The sequence below is a fragment of the Sinohyriopsis cumingii genome, chromosome 6 (genome assembly GCF_028554795.1).
Source record: "Sinohyriopsis cumingii isolate HCF-2022 chromosome 6, ASM2855479v2, whole genome shotgun sequence".
Taxonomy (NCBI): domain Eukaryota; kingdom Metazoa; phylum Mollusca; class Bivalvia; order Unionida; family Unionidae; genus Sinohyriopsis; species Sinohyriopsis cumingii.
This window is the reverse complement of record NC_142966.1, coordinates 97,898,264-97,906,125: the sequence shown is the minus strand read 5'-3', so window position 1 is coordinate 97,906,125 and position 7,862 is coordinate 97,898,264. Positions and strand designations below refer to the sequence as shown.

General features: G+C 34.4%; 1 long non-coding RNA gene across 1 annotated transcript; it reads left to right on the top strand.

The window, feature by feature from the left end:
- Positions 1 to 4,892, top strand: LOC149797520 (uncharacterized). Its single transcript, XR_016421530.1, has 4 exons — positions 1 to 115; positions 862 to 954; positions 1,274 to 1,384; positions 3,763 to 4,892. It is a non-coding gene; the product is annotated as an uncharacterized LOC149797520 (long non-coding RNA).
- The last annotated feature ends 2,970 nt before the right edge of the window (positions 4,893 to 7,862 follow it).

The window sequence follows — 7,862 nt, the reverse complement described above, 5'->3', positions numbered from 1 at the left end:
TATTACACGTTTGGGATCTTGATATAATACAGTCTGTTGCTGTGCAGTTGGAAATTTCTTTGTTGTGGGGGTGGGGGTTGACAGCATCATTACTTGGGTGGCCGGTGTTGCTCAGGTAATTGGAGTACGTCTTTTGTTGTTTTTCACTAATGTTTGAGTAGCTGTTTATAGATTGTAAGTTTTTATACGTCTGAATTAAGTACTTTCGGCTACTTGTGTTTGTTAATTTCTTTCTTTCTGTAATATTTGTCTTTTCTTTCATTTTATTCATGATGCGTCCAAGTTTTTTAATTCCAACGACTTGTTTCCTAAACTATTTTGGGTTTGTCGCTGAGATTGGCATAGTGTTGGGCGCAATATAGAAAGGATCTTCACGTTGACAAAAGTCTGCTGGTCTTAGCTAAGTATACCGTTTGTAGATAGCAAGTGGATCTCTCTCTTTGTTGTTTTTGTTTTCATACATCTTATAATTAATATCCCTGATGTCCGTGACATTGTCTCCTGTTCTTGTTTTTGTCAGCCTTCCATTGAGTTCAAGATACTCGAGGCCATTCACATCTTTCTTTAATGTAGCATCCCCCCATTTCAGATTGTAATATTCAGTCACTCCCCTCAAACAAAATGCACAGAGTTGTTAAACCACAATGTGTCAACAGTGGCTTCAGGTGTTTCTATTCCCATTCATTTCTTACAATACAAGGCATTTATTTCTTCGTCTGTGACCGGTTGACTCCGATTGTGTTTATTTCCTTTTCCTTTAGATTTTAAATATTTTTGCTTAGCCCGAAGAGCTTCCCTTGTTAATGCAAAATTTGTGTCTGTTCCTCTCATGATTGTACTTGCATATCTCTTGATTTTAAGGTGGCGATCAATGGAGCTGATGATGCTTCTTAAGCTGTTCGGTTCAGACTCAGATCCATCTTCTCTCCTAACACTGAGTATAAAACCAGACAGGTGCTGATCCATTTCAGATGGGTATATCTTGTGTAAATTTCTGAACTCATGTTTTGACTGCAAGAATTATGTCACTAGCCTTATATCAAAAAGTGTCTTTTTTAAAGTATTTACATTCTTCTTACTTTCTATAAATTTCAGTATATCATCAGATTCATCGTGTACAAATCTGTCTTCCCTAACACAATTATCATTTTCATTTACAAATGTCTCAGCCATGTCTCGATCAAACTCTCCAATTAACTTACAGTTTAGTAGATTAAATGTTGCTACATCATCTTGCTCTTTATATGATGTCATTGTTTTCTTTTTTCCACAGAGTTGCAGTGTTTGATTTTTGCCAGAGGGAGAGACTGGAAACAGCAGTGTTGACAGTGATGACAGCAGACGACATAGGGTGGAGCTCAATAATATTTATTTCCTGGATTGAGTATGGTTCTAGTTTTATTTTGTTTTGTATAAAAATGTTAGTTTCTATAGAAAATATTTCACAAGAAAATCATTTTTTTTCTTTTTAAATGTAATATTACAAGAAATTCATATCAATATTTTGGAGAGTATAATATCTATAAAAACATGTTCATTATGCGTATTCATACGCCATGGGCAAATCGCAATTTGATATACCAGTATATCAAGTTGCATTATACCAAGGCAATGGTTTTTTTTAATGTATCTACCGGTAGTATATATATATATATATATATATATATATATATATATATATATATATATATATATATATATAAACAATTAAAATTTCACTTGCCATCTGTTTCTGTCTGTCTGACCCGAGAACATTTAAGCAACAATGGGAAAGAAACATTCAATGTAAACAAATAAATCTTTTGTATGCTTACGTAAATGACCTGATTAGATTTTTAAGGCATTACAGACTTCTATTTCTTGAATGCAAACCTCGTCAGAACAATTAAACAAGAACCACTTGAAGTCGACAAAGGAAAGAAAATGTCTCGCTTTTTCGTATTATTATCAAAATAAAGCCGAGACATTTAATAAATTAATAAATACATTATTTAAAAAAAATTACTAAATGTATAATACCATATTTTTTTTACTTTCAATTTTAAATATTTTCAATATTACAGATATCCCTTTTATAAATATTAGTTTCTTGTTTTAGCTGGCACGATTTTTATAATCAAACTACCACAGGTTCTGCAAGAAAAAATTCCTAATATTAGCCGTTATTAAATTTTTTATTAATTCCACTTACTTAAGGATACGGATATCTGATCTTGGTTATAATAAAGATGTTGCTGACTCTGATGATCATCGTTTAACGTGACATTTTTTTTTTTTTTTGGTGATTTATTTCTTTTCTTTTCTTCGTTTGGTTTCTTAAAAGACAGCGTGGCCCTTGGTGATCGAGTGGTCTAATCACTGCCATATCACCTCTGTCTGCGTGGGTTCGAGTCTCTTTCTCGGCTTATGTAGGAACGTGAGAAAGCTTGACAATAGCTTCTCGTGGGTACGTGGTTATTCCCGAATTTTTCCTCCACCAGTTATTCTGACTGCAAGAAATTAAATTTGTATGGATGGGAAGTACAACTTAGGTACTCAAGGTGACTGCCGAGAATATCATTTAGATGGGAATACATCTTATTTCACGTATCTATGTATTACATTCTCAAATGAGTTAGATGATATTGTCAAGATCCAGTAGGAAAGCAAAGTTAAACCTTGACTTTTACAGTGGTCAAAAAGATCACTTAACCCACTTGGAATACTGTAGTTGTAAAAAGCTTGCCCTAATCTAAGATTACTCACCTATTTCTAAGTTTACCAAATCCACCTAGAGCCATGTTCCAAAAGCTAGATGTACTTTTTCTAAGTTTGTATGGGGTGGGGATAATCTAAAATAAACAGGAGTTTTTTATGTACAGAGTATTTTGAAGGAGGTCTGAAAATGTTAGATATAAACATGTTTGTACTTGGATCAGAAGAGTTGTCACCTCTAATCCGAAATGGAAGAAATTTTAACAACTCCTATGCCAAATATAGACTCATTTTTCACTTTTGGTATAAATTTTATGACACTGGTAATATATACTTTGAATGCGTTCTTGACTGATGCATTTGCATCATATATCGAATTACCTGATTAAGTTACTGTAGAGAACTCGTCTGGTATTTCATAAAACTCCAATTTTGTATTTAAAGAGAAAAATCTCTTGAATAATTTGAAGAAATAAATTCGAGCTCAAAAGTACATGACACTAATTCAAATTGATCATGTTAGCTGTTAAGCACGAATTATTAATCATTTCAGTAATAAGATTATATAGTCCCCTACTTGACCTCATATCACAATTAACATTGTCTGAAGAAAAAGAAACATTATCTAAAGGAAAAGAGACTTCTAGAAACATCTTAATGTTTACAAAATATAACGTTAGTAATAATTAGAAGCATATTACTACAATTACAGCGCACAATGTGTAGTAAACAACAAGTAGACCTGTCAATTCATTTCAGGGGATTTTTAGAATCAGATTAAGATAAACATATTTACCATAAAACCAAAAATAATTTTTCAGATCCATTAGAAATAAACTTATTTTTTTTTTCAAAGTCAAGACCAACTAGTCACATTATCAAATATCGTATAAAAAATTAAATTACCTTTTTTAATCAATAATTTATTTACCTGGAAAAAAAACACTATAGAAAATGAAGAAAAAAAAGAAGAAACGGTTTTAAGAATCAAATCCTAAAGTAATCCAAGAATAATCCACAAATTAAATTTTAGAAGTCCTAATAATGAAATGTTTTCATCAATTCCAGGTCGCGTCCCGACGAGGAATCCAAGATGGAAGACAATGGCGTATACTATAGCAAATATGGTGTTGTTGTGTCTACAGTTATGTGATATTCACAAACAATAATCGGGTGTTAGAATTTCCCAGTAATATTTATAAACTGTATTTGTCTAAAAATTCTGTATGACTACTTATATTTCCAGGTATAAGAATAATCATTTAGAATCCAAATAATTCGAGTAAACATTAAAATGTTAACTCCAAAATGGCACAACAAAACAAAACACCTTTACGCTCCAGTGTTTAGAAGCCCAACTGAGAAAAATCTATATAAACAAAGATTATACAGTAACTCGAAACGCAAAACAGATTCCTGGATGAGGGTCAACTTTCCAGAATCTTTGAGAAGTTTTGATGTCTATTAGAACGTAGTCCCAGTATGACCTTGACAAAAACCAGTAACTTTACTCTAAGAATAGGATTTAAGAAAAAGTTGTTTACTTGTCTCAGTGATTTATCTCTCTCTCTCTCTCTCTCTCTCTCTCTCTCTCTCTCTCTTAGTCTATATTAAATTATATAATGTCTTTACAGTTAGAATATAATAGTATGTACTAGTGTTAACCATTATTCCCTGTATAGTAGTGTGCACTTATACTGACTTATGAGGTAGTCAGTGGAATAATTTCCCGACCTACTGCTTGCTACCTATATACGGGAATAATAAGCATACAAAGGTTATTATAACTGCAACATAGTTCATATTATGCGCAAAAAAATGACGATAATAAAGAAAGACTTTCAAAGACAGCTGTTATTACTACAAAGAGTGGAAATGTTGACTTCGTGTAATGTTAACACGAAAAAGAAGAAAAAATGTTATACGTACCGAATAGAACGTATTTAAAAGAACTTAGTCAAATTTGGTTTAGATTTTCAACATCTTGATTGATCTCTTTACTAACATCAATATATTCTATATCACACTGGATGGAAAAACTCTCTGTACGTCAGCGCTTACTGACCATGGCATATGCAGTATATAAAAGTGTAATTTCCTGCCGTAGGTTTGAAGGAATTTAATTAAAATCAGTGACTTAAATATCTCGCTTGTTTATATTTTTCGAGATAATCAAGAAATAAAATGTATCATGCACATATTATTGTTTGCGTAATTATTTATTTTGCAGTTAAAATTTATAAATATGAATGTTTTTCATAGAGAACGGACCACTATACGTTATGTACTGGAATGTCTGGGCTCATCTCAAAATAACCCTCTCACTCAAATTGACTCCCGCTCACCACAAACATATCTATGGAAAAAACTTACCACTTACGGCTGCCTGGTACTTGCAGCAAACTTACGTAAAATTGTAAGGGAAACGTAGGAAATAACGTATGTGATTCTCGTTAGTGAAACACCAGTAATCGCGTACGAATATCGTACGTAAAACGTTAAGATATTCTTGGGCGTACATTGTTTTGGAAAACGGGGCCCTGAGCTACTTGCAGCTACGACAGGATTGGACAGTATAACTGATTACGTCCCCTGCTTTCATTTTCACAATGAATAAGGACAGTAGGGTCACATTCATGGGGAATCTGACTTTTTTAGTGACACACTACTCTGAAAAATTCATCTCTATGTCGCTTACAGGGCGCAATGAAATGGGTAAAATAAATAATCAAGCCGGTGGGTCGATGGAATTCATGCATCTTCTTACCAGCAAACAGGAGTATGATGACATAATAACACATATGCTTTCGTGCGTTGTTAGTTCCACAGATCAGGAACTAATACCAGATCAGAATGAATTCGATATGAATATCGGCTCACGGTGTCTGGGCAGCTGGCACAAGCGTTGGTATGGGCAAACTTATTGTCTAACTGACATTATCCACGGCGTTATCTGACCGCGTTAGAAAGACATGGCTTCATAACTTCAGCTGGATTTGCGAGATGATAAACCTCCTCCTTTCGATTCCGCTCCTCGACAGACCAAGTGTATTCTTCAGTCCTGTTATGTTAAACCTGTTTCACATATCTTTGGGAATCGCAGATAACCTGTCTGGGGTGAGAGGCTGTAACTCCCTCCAAACTCTTGCATATTATCCTCAGACGTTATGATTCGGTAACGTATTTAAAGAAGAAACTACATTGCCAGTAAAATATGTTCTTCAATAACAGTTGCATCCATGAAGACAGCGCGTCTCCCTCTGCAGTAATAAAGTATTTAGGGGACATGGTGCCACTCTCCGTATCAAGTGATCACTATATCTAACTGCCACCTTTGTGGACAGAACATATTTAGCTTGCGGAATGGATTTGCAAGGTAGTAGTAGTTCATATACGGTGCTATGATGGAATAATCATTATTAGAGAAACATGATGTACTAGAAAAAGATGGTATCGCTATTTGACGTATTCCTCGTTTACAAAAAATCAAGGAGGCCCCGAGTGGCCGAGTGGTCTAAAGCGCTCACTGTTCCGGATCACTGCCATCTCACCTCTGTCTGCGTGGGTTCGAGTCCAAAGCTCAGCTAGCGTGGGTACGTGGGAAAGCCTGCCAGTAGCTTCTCGTGGGTCGGTGCTTCTTCCCTGGGTTTTCCAGGGTTCTTCCTCCACCAGTTATACTGGCCGCCATGTATAGCCTATCTTGTGCTGAAAAATGGCGTTAAACCCTAGAACAACAACAACAACAACAAATCAACAATAATTAGAAAAATGGAAATAGAATTAAAATTTTTTGGCAAGCTTCTGGAATTAAATAACTGCAATAATGTTTACTTCATCCATGCCATATTGTAAATCAATATTATATACAAAATAAGCGTAGGGTATAGTACACACACACACACACACACACACACACACACACACACACACACACATCTATATATTTTAAATCCCATATGACAATGAAGAAAACAAAAGACAGAAACCAGATGAAAAAATTGATTAATGATGAGAAGTAATACTAGATACCTCATCCTAAATCTTTCTTTAAGTACACGTTTTCCAGCCAATAAAGATAAACGAGTAAAACATTTACGGTGGTATCAATCAAAATCTGCATTACTGTTTTAAAGGCATTATTCCATTTGATCTGTGTAAAAGTGTAATTTTACTTAATGAATGGACAGTTTAAAAAGTTTCATGGAAAGAATACGACTAGACGCATAATTTCAGTAGATTAGATAAATCAGTTATACTATATGAAATATCGACTCATCTCATTCAAACGTAAGACATGAAGTTAACGTTGATAAAAGAGATGTGACGTCACACGTTACCCTTCAAACATTAGGTGAACATCCTGCCTATTACGTGGAAACAGATAATCTATTATCGAAGGAGTTACTAATATCTTTACGAAACACTACAAACTAGTCAAAACATCATTATTATAACCCACGTATATTCGTTCATGATCTGAGTCTGCATATATCAAGTATTGGATTAGAACTTTTGTCACACTATGACCTGGTTTGGATCACCGAAAGTGGAATTCGTGATTGAGTCAATCTGACAAAACAAAACATATGCACAAGGCAAAACCAATTTACAGGCACACAAAACTGGCAATTTATCTCCGCAAACAACAAGGCAAGATTAAGGTTATTGTTAAGATAAATAATGCAAGTGGGTATGATGAGACGAAACCAAAATCTTTTATTTTATGAACAAATAAGAATAATATAGGTCATTATTTACTACATCCCGATAGCAATGTAGGTAGAAGAATTTCTGTTGGAACTACCTGGCAATACTCTCATTGGTTGCATTGTTGCAGTTTACTTGGAGATTGAAAATCATCATCACCTCCATTTCAATATCTACTTGTTGACACCGAAAAACATTTAATGTATGATTGCAAGGGTACACAAACAGATTGCACCAGCAAGAATACTGGCATTGCGAAATTAGCTGAGAGCTTTGTTCTTTCTTGTTGACTTGTCTTACAAATGAAGAGCAACTATGAGCTAACTTCCTTTAGCAAGGATGCAAAGAGACAGTCCCCCTTTTAGGGGGCGTGTATTGAACATATATTTTACACGTGTGACTCTTTGCAACTGAACTGCCACGGCTCACTTCATAACTAAAAGCAAGTCTGTAGTAACTGT